Raw genomic sequence first — 19756 nt, 5'->3', positions numbered from 1 at the left:
GAAGAAGTACGACCCAATGATAGCAACATGGGCATGATTCTGGTTGTAATTTGCGATCTGAGGAAGAGTTATGCTCCAAAAATATTGAAACTGAACGACGAATTGTCTCGCTGCTGGGCGCAGTACGGTGTATGACATTTTCAGTGATGTTCACTCTGGGTTACCTCAACAGATCGATTATGTTAGCTAGAAACCCGATCATCCAGCCATTGTAAGTTTATAACAAAAGCTGTTGCAAGAAACTATTTCGGTGCGTTCTCGGGGTATATATCGATGCTTGGTTAAAATAGTAATGGATCAAAGTAAATTTAACCATATAATAATGGAAATTATTCAATAATCATCATCGATCTGTTTCAAATGACACACTCCGTATCATTTCTAACGAACAATAATACTAACTAAAAAGGCTCGAAAGTAATTGAAGACGTAATGATACTTTCTAATACCAAATATATTGTTTTAATTTCCAACATATTCTGCCTAAAAACAATAATAGACTGTTAAAGGAGAAGGGAATAGAAAAAGTCTACGAATGTCTACAAGTGGGTTTATAAACATAAAATTTTGGCCCACGTGGTTTTTGAACAGTCCAATGAAAGCGCGTTTAGAATGAAAAAATAAATGAAACTCAATCCAAGGGACTTCCAGGAACAATGCGACGAAGTGTGTTTATAGTTCATCCGATTTTTTTCGCTTTTCCGGTTTTTCTAATCGTAACTTCTTTCCGTCGCTTCTGGTTTGGAATTGTCGTGCATTGTACCTCATACTCTAGCTTTCACTTTGGAAGGCGTGTCGCTACCCGAAACTGTTGAAAAACAGGTATGAAAGCTCAATTCACTTGTAAGGGTTGCGTGACTGGTAGCCCATTTAGTATCCGACATGTTAAGAAGGTACTTAGAAACAGTATTTCATAATACATTGCATCGCAAGTGGTTACATTAATGAACGGCATGCAATTTTTTTGTGCTGGCTGACAAAGTCAGCGGGTTATAGTGATTACCGTTTTACATCCATTACTTAGTAGTGATGCTAGCGTGATGGCTGGATCAATTCATCCATTACGTGTTGAAACCAAGCAGTCATAATGTGTCCGAGAGGAGTCGTAAGACAAGAGATTGATTTCACTAATCGCGTATTCGTGATGCAAGTCCAAACTCACGAACAGTCTGACGATGTGGATTTGTCTTGAATTAAGATTTAAACAAAAAACTCGGCATAAATATTTATTCACAAACCTCAGATATCAGCCAATCGTTATTTTTAGGTTATACTTGATTTCTTGTAGCTGCCTTAATTACGTTATTTGCAGATGCTATCCGTACATTCAACGTAAAATACTAGCACGAAAGAGCTTATGGGATACATAGAAGATACATGTTTACAGTAATGGCTCGACCATAGTTTAAGAAGCTTATTGAACTATCTAAATATAAGTTCTATGGGATTGGGGTAAATATCATTTCCCATGGACGAGGGGCGTTCAATGGTAATTGCGCGCACGATATCACAGCAACTGTGCTGAAAAATTGTAGGACACGGTTCCAGAAATTCAAGAGGTGTAAAAACTTAACAATTTCGAAATGATACCACAAATAAAAATAAGCTTAGGTTTGTATGTCTTGAGTATTGTTCCTGGGCTCCGGATAATGAGGCGAGTGGACGCGTACTCCCGGTTGGTGGATAGGAGCGGGGGTCAATATATACTTCTTACAATGTTTGATGGATTCTAATTGACCTATGATTAGGATGTAGCAATAAATCAGAAACCAATATCTAATGGTTCCGTGATCAATGGGTAATTATAATGCAGTTTGTGGATTGGATTTGACCGTTGACGCTTGAAATAAACGTTGGTTCGAGAACGGAGGCTCAATGAGGATCGAAATTGAGATTCCGAGGATAAAGTGACAAAAGTCCTTTGGGGCAATGTTGTAAACTATTTTTTTTGTTCATACATTTATTTAATGTGGTTCAAGATCCTAAAATTAAACAGAGCCGGTTGGCCGTTGGTTCGCGAGTCGCATCTTCTTCCATTTCACCTTCGTTGTCGTTACTGTTGTTTTTAGTGTTTTCGTAGTCATTGTTTTGGTGCGTTTCTTGAACATCCGTAATATTGTTCGGATCAATGCTAGTTAAAGTTGGTCTGTGTTGTTTCACGATGGTTGCAGTTGATGCTTTAGTTGAGGAATCTTGTACGGTTATTGCAATATTTTTGATTGTTGACCCAATAGTACTATACTCGCTAGATACCCGTGCTGAAGATGTCCTTTTCGCAGTTTCAGTGCAGGGCTTGCCATGTGAGAAGGTTGTTCACAAAACTTACATGTAATCGGCTGATTCTCATAGGTAACCAGCGATTTACAAGGACGTCTTCCGCCCTGACCACAAATTACATAAGATGGAAACGCCTTATGCAGTCGCATACGTAACACTCGCACGTCATTCCGAATACCGGATGAAAATCCGCCATACTTCCCTTTCGATGGAAAGAATTTCTCCGTACTGCGACATATTTTCTCGGACGAAATGATCATTAGCCTGCGGAGGAAAAGGTCATGTACACGTACTTCTATGACATCGTCCACCTCGTACAAAGAAATTTTGTATTGTACCTCGTTGTTAACCGAAGCGAATGGGAATTTCACGTTTAAACATAACGTACACAGACTTACACGCCTTATTGAACTGAATCTCATTTACATCATTAACAGCAAGATGCATTCGTTTTTTAAGTACGAGTTTAATCTTTCTTGCTGCTGGTCTAACTTTGCAGCGTTTGAAATCAATACAATGGAATTTGATATTATAGGTCAAATTTCAGGCTTTTGTAAATCGTATTTACCCATTTCGTATACTCTATTGTTCACTGCTCTGTATTGTCTTTGTTTCTGTCGTCTCGACCGTAAGCAATTTTCAATTGTGTCAGATGAGATGCGAACACAAACTGTGATTGTAAACTTTTAAAAACATACTTTTTAATTAAAGTCAACGTAAGAGCAGCCACCAAGACTGCAATCAAAGGTATGTAGATGCAGGAGTCACCGTTAAAATGATTATTATTTTGTTTGAGTTTATCACATACTCGCATTTTTTAGTTTTCGTACTCCAAAATATATTATAAATCTACATTCTAGTTTTTGTGTTTTTTTTTCTATAAAAACGTTTGTGACTATTACGGATACATTTTGGTATAAATATTACAACCAGAACATCATTCACACCATTACCCCACAAATTTCAAAGATCCAAAAATGTAACATTTCGTATTGCGATCGTAGCTTATCGTTTATAATAACTAAAAAATTCAAGCACGTCAAATCGTAGCTGAAGTATTTCCCTATTCAACGTATATTTTTTGTCGAAATCTGTTAAGAAACATCGGCACACGAGCATTTAAAAAAAAACATTCACAACATTACCCCCTTCTACTCTATGCATCAATATTCGTCCTATCATTTGATCCCATGAACAGTGAAACTCAGGCCCGTATCCAAGATTTTGTTTCGGGAGGGGCTCACAGATAAAAAAATAATGTTACTGAAGATTACTTATGTACCTAATTTTCGGTGTGCCTTTTATCGGTCTTCTTACTAGACACATTAAACTTTTACACTGGATCTGTCATTATGGAGTATTCAAATAAAATTCGTAACTGTGCCCGAGAGAAGGTTATTGTATTACATCTCTTTACGTTTACTGTCATGTTATTCCTGCAAGACCTGCTAAATATTTATATAGCACAACAATCCACAAGACTTGTGATGATGCCATATATTCTAAGATCATTTACATTCCTACTTCAAATGACTAAATTCACGGCATAAACCAGCACAGCCGATTCGTGGAGAAAGGAAAACATCTTAAAACTAAACTGTCATATTAGTAGATGGTCATACAAATTTACTTTGGCTATACTGCTTCAGAAAATACTAAATTTCTCAGAGATAAATTCACGTTTGAGCACAGATAATAGTACAAGGAATCCAAATCAGGCGAACGAGTGTGATATCCGAGTAATTGAAACCTAAACCGTTTATTTTAACCATGGTAGCGATGCTAGTGTGCTTCGTGTAAGGTCATTTCACAACAACTTCGGTCTTCAATAGCTTCATTAATGCACGCTAATAGTTCTTTTTTTCTATTTTGAGGTAGTCCTCCAAAAGTATACTATGCCGATCCCAGAAAACTGACATTGTGATCTTTCCTTCCCATTGTTCTCTGGCGTATAATAATGGATTCAGTCAAACATGTACTCAAAATGCGCTTGCGTTTGTCTTTCTAGCCCTAAATACGTATGTGAGAAATCCAGTGGCAGGATATCTTTCTCATCTGCAGAATCTTACTTAACTAAGGCATGCTCGCGCACTAACTCTTTCCGGTCATCCAGTATAATTTTATGTATTACTAGCTGACCCGTCGAACTTCGTCTCGCTCAAACAATTATTTGTTCGAATTTATGATTTCAGAAAGCAGAATTGTCAAACGACTAAGTGGTTAATGTTTCTCTCCATTGTTTTTCCGATTACTTAACTTACAATCAACTGAATTCGACACACATTCGCCCAAAAAAGAAATATCACAAAAAGTTAGTGTGAAATTCTTCTGTTAAGGCAAAATTTGACAAATGCACAGATTGTGATCTCATCCTTTGAGTCAATGTATTGAACAGAGATCCCTCTCTAATGGCTTCGACATAATGAATATAAGATGCTACGTTTTCTGTTCCAGATGTGACTCTTGCTTACGGTAATCGATAAAACAGTTTTTATTGAAAAAGAATTTTGTATTGATAAACTTAACACAATGTTGAAGAGTTTCTCTTCTAGAGTAGTAGAAGTCTAGCAAATTTTTTCTATGTACGTTCAAGTTGCCAAAAAGTACCACGCAAACTTTAGAGCTCTAATAAAGTGGATACTTTTCAGGAACTGTAGAACTTTTATCTGCTTGGAGAGACGACGCTTACATTTTAATTTGATATTGATCTTACCAATTTGAACATTCTTCACAGAATATGAAATAGAAAATGGCAGTCACAATACGTTCTGGTAATCATCTTGAACATTGACCTAATTGCCACTTATTATATGCGCTTTATGTAATCTAAAACATTCGAAAGCAAAATGCAAGAAGAAGTTTGATGTGAATTATCCATACAAAACATCTCGTTGCGCGCCAAACAATTCTTTCTACGATCTAGTATTCTTTTCTTCGATGGCCAAACACTTATGCAACTCGTTATGCGCCAAACACCTATTGATGATCTAGCAAGCATAAGCGACTTTTCAATGGGAAATTCCATTTTCCATTCAAAACAACTTTAAGGATTCTCCCCAGTTTTATATAAATAGATTATTATTGTATTTTATTTTACCCCAGTTTCATCCTTCATTTTATGCGGTCTTGACTCTGTTCTACTTCGTAGAACCTGCCGCTGCGTGCTTTATCAGCAGTAATCTACAGGATCTACAGCCCCATAATATTTCTCAACTTTATTTTCGTTTCTGCTTTAATTTCTAGAGGAGCCGGGGCCTGTAATTCACAAATGAGAAACGCACGTAACTCCTACAACTCACAAAAAAACTAACGAATAACACATGCCACGTTTCGTAATACATGTAACTTACAAAAAGTAACACTTCGTAATGCCTGTACCATGCAAAAAGTAACGCTTTGTAACGCCTAAAACATACTAAAAAGTAACGCATGTAACGCTTGTAACTTACAATGAGTAACGCTTGAAACGCTTCGTAATGTCTATAACTCATAAGAAGTAACGCACTATTGCTCACAAAAAAGAAAAGCATGTAACGCTTCGTAACGCCCAAAACATACAAAAAGTAACGCATGTATCGATTGTAACTTACAAACAAGTAACACTGGTAACGCATATTCAACACTTTCTAGCTTGGCGAAGCACAAGATACAGAGAACGACACAGGAATCAATCTGGGTGCACGCTCAGCCGACGACAGATTCCCTGCACCTGATCTGTCGGAGATAAGTGAGGAGATCGGCAAGCTGAGGAACAACAAAGCCGCGGGCTTTCTAGGATTTGGTAGGAGGAGATTCTACCGCAGGAATGGATGGATAGAGTAGTGTGTCCCGTCTATAAAAAGGGCGATAAGCTAAATTGTTGAAATTACCGCGCAATCACATTGCTGAACGCCGCCTACAAGGTACTCTCCCAAATCCTTTGCCGTCGTCTATCACCAATAGCTAAGGAATTCATAGGGCCGTACCAAGCGGGATTTACTGGAGCCCGCGCCATTACGGATCACATATTCGCGATTAGACAAGTACTCCAGAAGTGTCGTGAATACAACGTACCCACGCATCACCTATTCATTGACTTCAAAGCGGCATACGACACAATCGATCGAGAACAGCTATGGCAGATAATGCACGAATACGGCTACCCGGATAAAGTGACGCGATTGGTCAAAGCAACGATTGATAGAGTGCTGTGCTAAGTCCGAGTATCTGGGACACTCTCGAGTACCTTTGAATCTCGGAGAGGGTTACCATCTGGGACGTATGAATCACGAATTGCAACAGCTGCTAGGAGAACCACCTATCGTACGGACAGCTAAAATCGGACGTCTACGATGGGCTGGGCATGTCATAAGGATGTCGGACGACAGCCCAGTGAAAATGGTTCTTGAATCTAATCCGACTGGTACAAGAAGAAGATGAGCGCAGTGAGCAAGGTGGATCGATCAAGTGGAGGGTGATCTCAGAAACATCCGTGCTTTAAGTGGCTGGCGACGAGCAGTCCTGGACCGAGTTATGTGGAGACGTATGCTTAATACAGCAAAGGACACCCCAGAACTATAACTGTTAGGTAAGGTAAGATAAGTAGTAACACTTTTCTAGCTTCTTTAACTTAACGTAACACTTACCATCTTACGATAATATCGAGTGGAACGCTTCGTCAAACGGAACATTTTTTCATATTGAGGACGGGTGTAGCGTGATGGGTAAGTCGATGCCATTCACGAAACCCACTTGGGTTCGATTCCCAACCCCGCAGTTTCTAGCCTAAAGAGGCGAATGACCTCAATGTTTAAACTCTATAATCGGAACAAAAAAAAACCATAGTACTTTTACTCACGCGTTGACTCAGATAGGCCTCAGAAAACTTCTTAACCAATATAGCTTCAAAAACCAAACTACAATTTAATAAATTTTATGTATTATTATTATTGTCATTTATTTTACCCCGATTTCATCCTCCATTTTATGTGGTTTCGACTCTGTTCTGCTTCGTAAGGCCGTAAGGCCGCTGCGTACTTAATCGGCAGTGAAGTTTTGACCATCACGTAACTCTCAAAAGCTCTATCTAACAGTGTAATCTACAGAATTTCGGGAGGGGCCAGTTCAAATTTTAATTCTTGGAATTTAGCCATCATAACGATCGATATGTGACACGATGCATTTGATCAGCTGTGAGAAAACGTGGCACCCACTTTGCTAATGATTGTTTTCACATTCAAGTTCCCATGCACAATTGTAAAAACACTTTGACAGATCATGTCTCTGTCATGAAAGTTTGACAAATGATGTCTCTTTTGAACGCGAGAGAGATTTTCAATAAGTGATGGCTTCTGTATTTAAGGCCGGCCGCTTATTGAACGACATGTTAACTAGAAAATAAATGAAATAAAATAGTAATAGCTAATTTCAACAAAAGGTGTAACCATAATGCGCCGATGTTGAAAGATGCTATTGTGAAACTGATAAGAGGGCGCAATGGAACCATGTCCGTGACACATGATTGTACTAAAAATAAACTACAGAAACCATTCAAACGCTCAATGTCTAGTTCGCCCAGTACATGACAGTATTTGCCACTAATACCTGCAGTAAGTGCACTTCGGCAATTTCGAAATGTCCGTGCAGTTCAGTTTTTTTTTATTTTGCATTTTGCTAATCCAGCTGGAAATAAATTGCGCATGCAAAAGTGCAGCCCAAAAACTCCATACCAGTGAGTGCTTGCACTCGTTAAATCATAATAAAGTGCCAGAGCCATGCAGTCTGTCTGATTTCAATGAGCGCAATGGACGCCTAGAAGCAGACGGAATTGATTGAATAGCATAATTCGACACCTGCGGTGGGCAAGCGACGGACCGACTACCTTCTGTTGCTAGTTCGGAATTTGGTTTTGATGCTTGCAGGGGCAGTTTGCCAGCTACAGTTGGACCGGGTGCACGTGGTGTGGCGAATCGGTGCGGACTTGCCATCGTTATAATTTGCATTGTGAATATTTATGTGTGACTTTGAATCTGTAATGAAGCGCGACGAGTGTTGAAACACTGAAGAATGTTTCGAGTGATATCGAGTCGACCGAATGTGATTGTGGAAGATTAGTGAACATAATTTCCAAAGATCAATAGTTCTGATAATCATCACAGCTCAAATTCTGTGTTGGTTGATCGTTAATATGGCGATAAAGATTTGAATTAGGTTCTATTTTGTCGATTCTAGTATCATCTTTCGTTATAAAGTTCAAACCAGAAAATAAAATTCTATACCTGATGAATCATATCCGATAGAAAACGATGGAATTGCCAAAACGGCTCCAAATGATGGTGTGCTACTTCTAGAAAGGTGCGAAGTATCGTTTGTGGTTGTCGCGTCACCTAAAGTGCTCCATACTGGCTTTTAACTGAATGAAATCGCATGGTCAACGCAATTAACGCATATCATACAACTGCGCGATCGTATAATTATTTTCGGATGATTTACGATTGCAGAGCACGTACGTGGGCTACATAGCGTAATGCGAAGGATGGGCGACATAAATGGACTGACGAGCTGCTGTGTGTTGATCTTGCTACAGACAGAGTCGGTGGACAAAAATTAAAGCAAAAGGTAATTAATTGAGATTATACTTCGTGTAGTCTATGATCAAAATTGTAACCAAACGGAAAACTTATCAGTCACAAAATTGCACTATGGCAATACTCTATCACAGTTATGAATGAATCAAAAGATTTGCGTGTCCGATTAAGCCATTTTTTTGTCAGTAAAACGTATTTTTTTAATCCCGTTGTCGCCCTTTTTCTTGGGGGAGACGAGTTTCCATTTCCATTCAGTGAGGACTGAGGGGCACTTTGTTCACGGCTCTTCGTTTCATCCGTACATTGATTAAAGTTGCTAGTTGGTTTGATGGTGAAAACGTTTTTGAATAAGGAGCACTGGCTTCGCTAGTTACTGTTGCTGAACGGTTATCCTTGTCCTTGGTTAAAAGTGTATTTTTTCGCATTTTCTACACAGGGTTTACCGTAGTGAGTAAGTTGTTTACAAAACTGACATATGATATGCTGATTCTCGTAGATGACCAACGATTTATAAGCATATCTTCTACCATTACCCAAAATAGCATAAGATGGAATCGCTTTAGATGATCGCATACGTGACATATTTTTTCGATCATAATTCTCATTGACCAGCGGAGGAAGGTCATGTCTGGAGATTATTAAATATTTTCAATTACACGGAAAATACACTTATTATTGCGTTTTAGGTTCAATTTATCTTTAAATTTGATACACGTTCGTACGTGCTTTATATGTAAATTTCATCTACTTCTCAACAATTCAAGCGTATGTATTGATAATTAATATTATCATCCATCACACATAGCATCACATAACACCTTTGACGCAGGATCCCTATCTTAACTGCTTAACTGTTGGAGCTCCGAATCTTTGGATAGTATGAAAATTAAAATACCAGGGCTTAGTTTTTTTCTTGCTTCGATTATAGAGGTTTTAACCTTGAGGTCATTCACCTCTTCGGGCCAGAAAAACCTTCAGACCCTATGTGCGGGGATAGGCATTTTAATATACAATAGCGTTAATTGAAATAACTAATAATTTAACGTTCATTTATTTTCACTCAGAAGTTTGCAAATTTAAGGCATTCCAATTATTACCTTTATCTGAAGTTCGTTCGTCTAAAAATGTTTGCCTTTCTCATATAGAAAGGGTCTGCAATCACTATGAAAACCGACTTTCGAACCGAGGCACAGTGGATTGAATCGACAAAAACGTAAACCTAATTATCTAGCTGCTAAACCGTTGATCCAATATATATAGTTCTAGAAGTTGGAAAACTCATTCACAAAAATATATTTCGTGATTTCATCACAATAAAAAATGTGCAGAGCCTATTACGATAAAAGTTCATTTCAACACTTTTTTTCCTTAAGAGATAGAAAAACGATGTCTGCTACAAAGTTTTAGAACTTCTAACGAGAAAAACTTTACTATAGGTCTAACGCAAAAAGTTTCGAATATATGAATCATTTTCGTTTGAGACCACTCAAAATCAATTTTTTTGTGCATAACTTTTATCGCTATTATTTTCAGTGTCTACTATGTTCGAGACAATTACTAAAAACATAAAAATACACATTTTTGTAAAAGACTGTGCACGGTTTGGCCGTTTCCCTAAAAAGTTATTTAACATTTAAACTTTTATATACACTAACTTCAACTACTAATAGGAAGTAGGGTCGCAGACAAAAAGGGACATACATACACTTTTTGGAAAGCTTAAATCAAGTAATATAAAGTTACGAAGTGCGTATCGTAGCCTTCTTAAATTGTGTGAATGAGACAATAAAATATAGAGTGATTTTTTGACCATTTTCTTAGGAAAAACGTACATTAAAAACCTGTTTTAATCCACCTAGTGGTGTAATGATGCCTTTCTCATATCAATCATATTATCATATATAATACTGAGGTATTCTTCAAAATAATTTTCTTCTATTCTTAAAAGAATAACCGAAATCGGTTTGTTTGACCGGCTACTGATAAAAACTATCAATTGGAGAAGATTTGAGGTCGATTTAGAAATTTTTTTAAGGTTTTTCCTCATTTTCAGTGGTGGAATACAATTTTTAACGCACTTTACCCTATATTTCCGGATCCGGAAGTCGGATCCGCATGAAATTCAGAAGTTACGTATGGGACCACAGGACCTTTCATTTGAACCTAGGTTTGTGAAAATCGGTTCAGCCATCTCTGAGAAAAGTTAGTGCACTTATTTTCACAATTTTTTGCACATTTTACCCCATAATTCCAGAACCGGAAGTCGGATCCAAATAATATTCAGGAATTTTGTATGGGACCACAAGACGTTTCATTTGAATCTAAGTTTGTGAAAATCGGTCGCGCCATCTATGAGAAAAGTTAGAACACATATTTTCTTTTTTTTGCTCATTTTACCCCATAACTCCCGAACCGGAAATCGGATCAAAATAATATTCAGGAATTTTTTATGGGACCTCAAGACCTTTCATTTAAACTTAAGTTTGTAAAAATCGGTTCAGCCATCTCTGAGAAAAGTTAGTGCACTTATTTTCACAGTTTTTTGCACATTTTACCCCATAATTCCGGAACCGGAAGTCGGATCCAAATAATATTCAGGAATTTTGTATGGGAGCACAAGACGTTTCATTTGAATCTAAGTTGGTGCTAATCGGTCGCGCCATCTATGAGAAAAGTTAGAACACATATTTTCTTTTATTTGCTCATTTTACCCCATAACTCCCGAACCGGAAATCGGATCAAAACAATATTCAGGAATTTTGTATGGGATCACAAGACCTTTCATTTGAATCTAAGTTTGTGAAAATCGGTTCAGCCATCTCCGAGAAAAATTAGTGCATAAAAACGTTACATACACACATACGCACATACACACACATACACACACACACACACAGACATTTTTCGTACTCGACGAACTGAGTCGAATGGTATATGACACTCGGCCCTCCGGGCCTCGGTTCAAAAGTCGGGTTTCACAGTGATTGCATAACCTTTCTATATGAGAAAGGCAAAAATTGTTTATCTTCATATCACGCGTTATTTGTGATATCGACCGATAAGTTACCTTTAGGCAAAAACTTTTGCAAGTAATTGCAGCCGAGGTATAAAAAAAGAGAGCATTAGTTTTAACACCAGACAAAAGAGAAGACTTTTCACTATAGCTTACTATTATGACTTACTCTCAGCGAGTACCGAGTCTTTCGGAATTCCTCTTCAAAGTGAATGTCGATAGGTGTCTTATTGACTGTTATCACAAAAAAATCACGAGATATAACCGACTTCAGTAGAAAATGTAATAGAATTGCAGTAAGACAACCGATTAGTTACAAATTTTCTAAAACCAAACAAACTATTTTTGTTAATTATTATTCTTTATTCTTAGTCTGTGCACGTTTTTATACTCAAGTACTCTTTTAAAAAAATGTCTAGGCTCATAATTTACATAATTTGATTTGATATTTAACCATGTACGCCTGTATGTAACGTTGAACCACTCACGCATTTTATTGTAATATTATCATCGACCAAATGCTCCAGCATTTGTATTATCAACCAACTCTTATGTGTTCTTAAAAATAATATGCAGTGCTGCTCTCACCAGCACCAACAGTGCATATTTGGAGCAGGAAATTTAATATTAAGTTACTTCACTGTTCTTCATTTTTCAATATACTTTAAAAGTAAAACCAATCGTCAATATAAATAAACGGTCATATTCATTGAAATTAATGTATTCCAATTTAGTTTTACATCGGGGATGGTTTTAAATCAAATTTTTTATTCAACTGAAATCGTGTGAATTTCATTATTTTTTTCAGTGTATGGCGTAATTCATAAGAACGTATTTCGTAGAATGACATGATTTTACAAAAAGGATTTAGCCTTTCAAGCAGGCTACACTTACACATTTCAACACACAAGAATTAATCTCAGAAGACTTAAATTTAAATAATGTTGTTGGGCGTACTGGTAATGGTGTAAGATATCAAATTATATTCAATCATTACACCATTGCACCAAAGCTACACTAACGACCGATTCCAATTTTTGAACATTGCCTACAAAGCTCTTTTTAAGAAACCAAAAATAGTCGTTTTAGTAAATGTTTTTGCTAAGAAAAAGGTCAAAAAAGCACTCTATATTTCGTTGTCTTATTTACACAATTTAAAAAGGCCACGTTACTCACTTCGTAACTTTATATTACTTGATTTAAGCTTTCCAAAAAGTATATGTATGTGCCTTTTTGTCTGCGACCCTGCTTCCTGTTAGTAGTTAAAGTTTTGTATATAAAAGCTTAAATGTTAAATACCTTTTTAAGGAAAAGTCTAAACCGTGCACAGTCTTCAACAAAAATGTGTAATTTTACTGTTTTAGTAATTGTCTTGAACATAGTAGACACTGAAAATAATTGCGAAAAAAGTTATGTACAAAAAATTAATTTTGAGTGGTCTCAAACGAAAATGCTGCGTATATCCGAAAGTATATGTGTTAGACCTATATCTGCTTCGGCATAGTTTATTCTCGTTATTGAAATGAATTTTTATCGTAGTAGGCTTTGCACATTTTTTATTGTGATCAAATCACGAGATATATTTTTGTGAATGAGTTCTCCAGAGAAACTATGTATATCGGATCAACGTTTTAGCAGTTAGAGAATTAAGTTCACGTTTTTGTCGATTCAAACCACTGTGCGAGTGTCATATACCATTCAACTCAGTTCGTCGAGTGCGCAAAATGTCTGTATTTGTGTATGTTCATTTGCGAAAACTTTTCTCGGAGATGGCTGAACCGATTTTCACAAACTTAAATTCAAATGAAAGCTCATACTAAATTCCTGAATTTCATTTTGATCTGACTTCCAGTTCCGGAGTTATGGGGTAAAAAGTTAAAAAAAATGAAGATATGTTTTCTAGCCTTTCTTATAGATGGCGCGACCAATTTTCACAAACTTAGTTTCAAATGAAAGGTTCTGTGGTCCCATACGGAATTCGTAAATTTCATTCGAATCCGACTTCTGGATCCGGAAATATAATGCAAAGTGTTTTAAAAATTTTATATCATAACTGAAAAGGGCAAAAAAATTTTTAAATCGACCTCAAATCTTCTCCAATTGATAGTTTCTATCAGTAGACGGTCGAACAAACCGATTTCGGTTATTCTTTCAAGAATCGAAGAAATTTATTTTGAAGAATACCACAGTATTATATATGATAGCATGATTGATATGAGAAAGGCAACATTACACCACTAGGTGGATTAAAACAGGTTTTTTTTCAAACTAAATTTACTGTGAAATTATTTGTCAATACTGAACAACCGAAAAGGTTAGAGAAAGAGTAAAATAAACGGTATAAAAAAATTCAGATAAAAGCTCTTAAGGTCCCTTACAAAATTTCTATTTTTTGTTTGGATATTACTTCCGGTTTTAGAGTTGCGGGATAAAATGAGCAAAAATGTGTTTGCTAATTTTTCTCATAGACGTTGTGACCGATTTTTACAAATTTTAGATTCGAATGATGGTATTATGGTCCTTCCCAAAATTTCTGAATTTCATCTGGATCCGACTTCTGGTTCCTGAATTATATGGTGATTAGTGTAAAAATTCCAATTTCAAATTATTTCCTCGCTTTTCTTAGAAATGGTGTAACCGATTTCAACAAACTTAGACTCAAATGGATGATCCTATGGTCCCATACAAATCTTCTGAATTCCATTTGGACCTGACAGCCGGTTCCGGAATTATAGGGCGAAGAGATGGTTTGAACGATTTACACATACTTAGTTTCAATGTAAGTTTCTGTGGTCTTGTACGAAATTCCTGAATTCATCCGGATCCGAGGGTAAAGTGTGTTAAAAATGTTATACCTTCACTTAAGGCCATCCTCCAAGTACCATGCGCGCGAATGGTTTTAGGAAATTTTCGATGGAAATTTTGAAAAATTTACCAAAACCAAAAACATACAGACCTTTTAAAAACTTTTATCTATCTGTAGGGAAAAAATAACTGAAAATTCGGAGGATTTTACGAGGCTTATCAAAAATAGCTCTGAAAAATGAGTATTTTTGTGGTCTTTCACAATTATCTGGGAAAATAATGCGATGATATAAATTTTTTCTTTTTTTTTTTTCAAATAAACCTAATGAGGGCTACAAAGATTACATTCGGACACATTTTTGGAAAACATTGTCATGCTTTCCCTAGAAAATCAACGAATTTCAACGAAATCGGTTATATAAAATTCGTTGATTTTCCATGAAAAGCGAGAAAAGGTTTTCCAAAAATGTGTCCGAATGTGATCCTTGTAGTCAGCATAAGGTTTATTTGAAAACAAAATTTCATGCCATCGAATTATTTTTTTGAATAATTGTGAAAGATCACAAAAAAATCATTTTTTCAAAGCTATTTTTGTTAAGACTCGGAAAATCCTCCGAATTTTTCAGCCATTTTTGTCCGGCAGATAGATAAAAGCTTTTCAAAGGTCTGTAAGTTTTTGGTTTTGGCAAATTTTTCAAAATTTCCATCGAAAATTTCCACAATACTGTACTTCTGGTTTCTTCCGTCCCGAACGTAAGCGCTATTGTTTTATCGACTGACTTTGATGAAATGTGAAAGCGAACTTAAAACAAACTTGTTCTGTACGTTAAAGTTATCAAAATTGCTTAAAAGTACATGCGGCTCTTTTGATAACTTTAACGTACAGAACAAGTTCCGCATGAACTCGCTACATAGAAGCTGCTTAGAAGCTAGGTCGGTTGTGTCGCGTAAACTTTCAAGTATACTTTTTTAAGTTTCGCCTTCGGCTCATCAGGGCGTCAGCAGTTTATGTTGAACTGCTAACGCCACCTAACGGTTCAACATAAACTGCTGAGCACCAGTCGGTGTTGAACAGTCGTTCGCACCGCACGCGTATAGCTCTTGGCTCCTGGAATTTTTTTCTGGCTACCTAGAGTTTCATTGATTCAAGGCTTCAGTCTTTTTCAAGGCTACCTGAATCACTAACTAAGTGACTAAGTGATACAAAGAGTGATATTAGAGTGACTAAGTGATACAAAGAGTGATATTAGAGTGACTAAGAAATTAATCAGCCTTTTTTAAGGCTAGCTAGGAGTCTAATCGAAGACTAATTTAGCCTAGTTAATTTAATTTAAAATTTCATTAATTTCAAAAATGCCTGCGTCCAACCGGAAAGGCAACAAGCCTAAGGCTAAAAATAATTCAATACGGAATAAATCACAATCCGTTATTCAACATTTTTCTAATAACATCCACGATCTTATAGAATCTGAATGTAAAAATAAAAGACAACGGACGGATTTCCCTTCCGTTGATCCTATGCCGTCTAACAATATTTACGAGATTCTTCCTGAATCCGATTGTAGCGACATAGAAGAAAATTCTTCAAAAATTCCCAAAATGGACGCTTGTCGTTCTGGGAAGAAACATCAATCTATGCCACCAGTGACGGTGATGATTTCCGACTTCAAAGCATTCCGTACTGAGCTTTCTACTTTTCTCCCGGAAGTAAAAGTCTCATTTCAAATCGGACGAAGAGGAGAATGTCGAGTCTTGGTGGATGGATTGGAAGATTACGAACGACTTATTCGATATTTGTCCGAAAAACTTCATAAATTTTATTCATATGATATAAAATCAGACAGACCCTTCAAGGCTGTCTTGAAAGGATTATCAAATGATCAAAGTATTGATGAAATTAAAAGTGAACTAAAAGAATTGCTTGGTTTTGCCCCTTCCCAAGTAATACTTATGAAAAAAAGAGCGAATGGTACTTCTAAACCACGCTCTGGAATTTCCCATGAACTTTACCTAATACACTTCAATCGAAGTGATGTAAACAATTTGAAAACTTTAGAAAAAGTACGTTTCATTTCCCACATTAAAATTCATTGGGAACATTATAAACGGCATAATCGTATTGCAAACTTAACGCAATGTCGTCGTTGCCAAGGCTTCGGTCATGGAACCAAAAATTGTCATATGGATATACGGTGTTTGAATTGTGGTAATTCGCATTCGAAAGACGTTTGTCCAATGAACGAAACCACTGATAAATTTTCATGTTCAAATTGCAATGGAAATCATAAATCCAATTATTTGAAATGTCCTGTCAGGGAAAAAATTTTAAACGCTCGTTCGCTTCGACAACAAGTCAAATCAACGACCTTAAATTTACAGAACATACCTGAAAAACAAAAAACCGTTACAAATGCCACGCCTAATTATACTAAGGCACTGATTTCTTCGAAACAAAAAACAGGTACGCCTGCCAATTCGTCTTCTAACGAAAACAATTTATTGACAGGTAGATCGACCTCGTCATCATCTTCTTCTAATGTCAGTTATGCTGGTATATTAGGTAGAAATCTATCACCTATTTCTTCTAATGTAAATAATCAAAACACAGGACCGCCTTGCAGTTCTTCTTCTAACGAAAACAATTTATTAATAGGTAGACCGACCAAATCATCTTCTTCTAATGGCAGTCTACCTACAAATATTCCTTCAATGCCATTCGCTTCTTTAAATGAAGTCGATTTAGGCGATATAACTGAAAATAAAATGATCTACCTACAAGATCAACTTTTTCAAATGATCATCCAAATGAATTCGACTTCATCACTTTTTGAAGCATTTCAAATCGGATGGAAATTTGCAAATAATATTATAATGAATTTAAAATTTAACAGTGATGTTAAATAATAATTTGAATATTTTAAATTGGAATGCTCGATCTTTGAAATCGAGTGAAGATGAATTTTATAATTTTCTCAAAGTTCATAAAATTCATATTGCCATTGTGACAGAAACTTTTCTTAAACCAAATGTAAAATTGAAAAGTAATCCACATTATGTGGTTCATCGATTTGACAGGTTTACTGGAATGGGTGGTGGAGTTGCCATTTTTGTCCAACGGCAAATTAAACATCGAATTTTACCTTCTTTCAATACTAAAGTTATTGAAAGCTTGGGAATCGAAGTTGAAACCATTCATGGAATTTATTTCATCGCTGGAGCATATTTGCCATTCCAATGCACCGGCGAACAATTAAATTTCTTTAAAGGCGATTTGCAAAAACTTACAAGATATCGATCGAAATTTTTCGTAATAGGGGACTTAAATGCTAAGCATGTCCAGTGGAATTGTAGGCAAAATAACAGTAATGGTAAAATACTTCATAATCAACTCTCAGCTGGTTACTTCACAGTTCTTCATCCCAGTAATCCTACTTGTTTCTCTTCCGTGAAAAACCCGTCTACAATTGATCTGGTTCTAACAGATCAAAGTCACATTTGTAGTGAACCGATTACACATGCTGACTTTGACTCAGATCATCTTCCAGTAACATTCAGACTTTCCAACGAAGCTATAATTCATCCAATTAGTTCTATTTTCAACTATCATAGAGCTAATTGGTTGGATTACAGATCTCACATTGAAAATCATGTGGATCATGAAACTATTTTAGAAAATTCTGCGGACATCGACACAGCAATTGATAATTTGAATCATTATATTATCGAAGCTAGAAATCTTTCAGTTCCCAAAGCTCAAACTAAAATTAATTCTCCTATCATCGATGACAATCTTCAACTGCTCATTCGGTTGAAGAATGTTCGTCGACGACAATATCAACGTTCTCGTGATCCTGCTATGAAAAACATAGTTAAGGATTTACAAAAAGAAATTAAACAAAGATTTACTCTTTTGCGAAATGAAAATTTCGCTAAAGAAGTTGAACAAATTAAACCATATTCTAAACCTTTCTGGAAACTTTCTAAGGTTCTTAAGAAACCTCAGAAACCAATTCCTGCTCTCAAGGAAGGAAATCAAATACTTCTTACAAATGGTGAAAAAGCTCAAAAACTTGCTCAGCAGTTCGAGAGTGTCCACAATTTTAATTTAAACGTTGTGAGTCCTATTGAAAATGAAGTCTCACTGAAATTTGATCATATTTCAACCCAAGTGTTATCACACGATGACATTATTGAGACGAATTTTGATGAAATTAAATCAATTATTAGGAAACTCAAAAACATGAAGGCTCCTGGTAATGATGGAATTTTTAATATTCTTATTAAAAATCTTCCCGATGTTGCCTTGAGACTCCTGGTTAAAATTTTCAACAAGTGTTTTTCATTAGCTTACTTCCCAAAAAGATGGAAAAACGCTAAAGTAATTCCTATCCTAAAACCTGATAAAAACCCAGCAGAAACATCAAGTTATCGCCCAATTAGCTTACTTTCTTCTATCAGTAAACTTTTTGAAAAAATTATCTTGTTGAGAATGATGACTCATATAAATGAGAATTCAATTTTTTTACCAGAGCAGTTTGGATTTCGTCATGAACATTCAACTACTCATCAACTTGTCAGAGTAACGAACATGATAAAATCAAATAAATCTTCTGGGTTATCCACTGGAGTGGCTCTTCTAGACATAGAAAAAGCATTCGACAGTGTTTGGCACAAAGGTTTAATAGCAAAAATGTCTGATTTCCAGTTTCCTATTTATTTGATAAAAATGATTCAAAATTATTTAACTGATCGTACTCTTCAGGTTAGCTATCAGAATTGTAAATCTGAATTGCTACCCGTACGAGCCGGTGTTCCGCAGGGTTCGAGTGTAGCTCCAATCTTGTATAATATCTTCACTTCTGATCTTCCAAATCTACCCGTTGGTTGTCAGAAATCGCTATTCTGTGACGACACAAGTCTATTAGCCACAGGTAGAAATCTAAGAGTGATCTGCAGTCGCCTACAAAGAAGTTTAAATATTTTCAGTGATTATCTGTCAAAATGGAAAATTAAACCAAATGCAGCAAAAACGCAATTAATTATCTTTCCTCACAAGCCAAGAGCTTCTTTTCTTAAACCAAACAATAATCACATT

General features: G+C 36.1%; 1 protein-coding gene across 3 annotated transcripts in view; it reads left to right on the top strand.

The window, feature by feature from the left end:
- The window catches only part of LOC131437810 (uncharacterized), a 219838-nt gene that overhangs the window by 126703 nt on the left and 73379 nt on the right, over positions 1–19756 (top strand). The window contains exon 1 of one of the 3 annotated variants that reach the window (XM_058607399.1): positions 8056–8874. The exons of the other annotated variants lie outside the window; for them this stretch is intronic. The gene's annotated coding sequence lies outside the window, so the exon portion shown is untranslated. Of the gene's footprint in view, positions 1–8055; positions 8875–19756 lie in introns of those variants that run through there. 3 annotated transcript variants of the gene reach the window in all.

This window comes from Malaya genurostris, chromosome 3, assembly GCF_030247185.1.
Source record: "Malaya genurostris strain Urasoe2022 chromosome 3, Malgen_1.1, whole genome shotgun sequence".
Taxonomy (NCBI): domain Eukaryota; kingdom Metazoa; phylum Arthropoda; class Insecta; order Diptera; family Culicidae; genus Malaya; species Malaya genurostris.
This window is presented reverse-complemented; position numbering and strand designations above follow the sequence as displayed.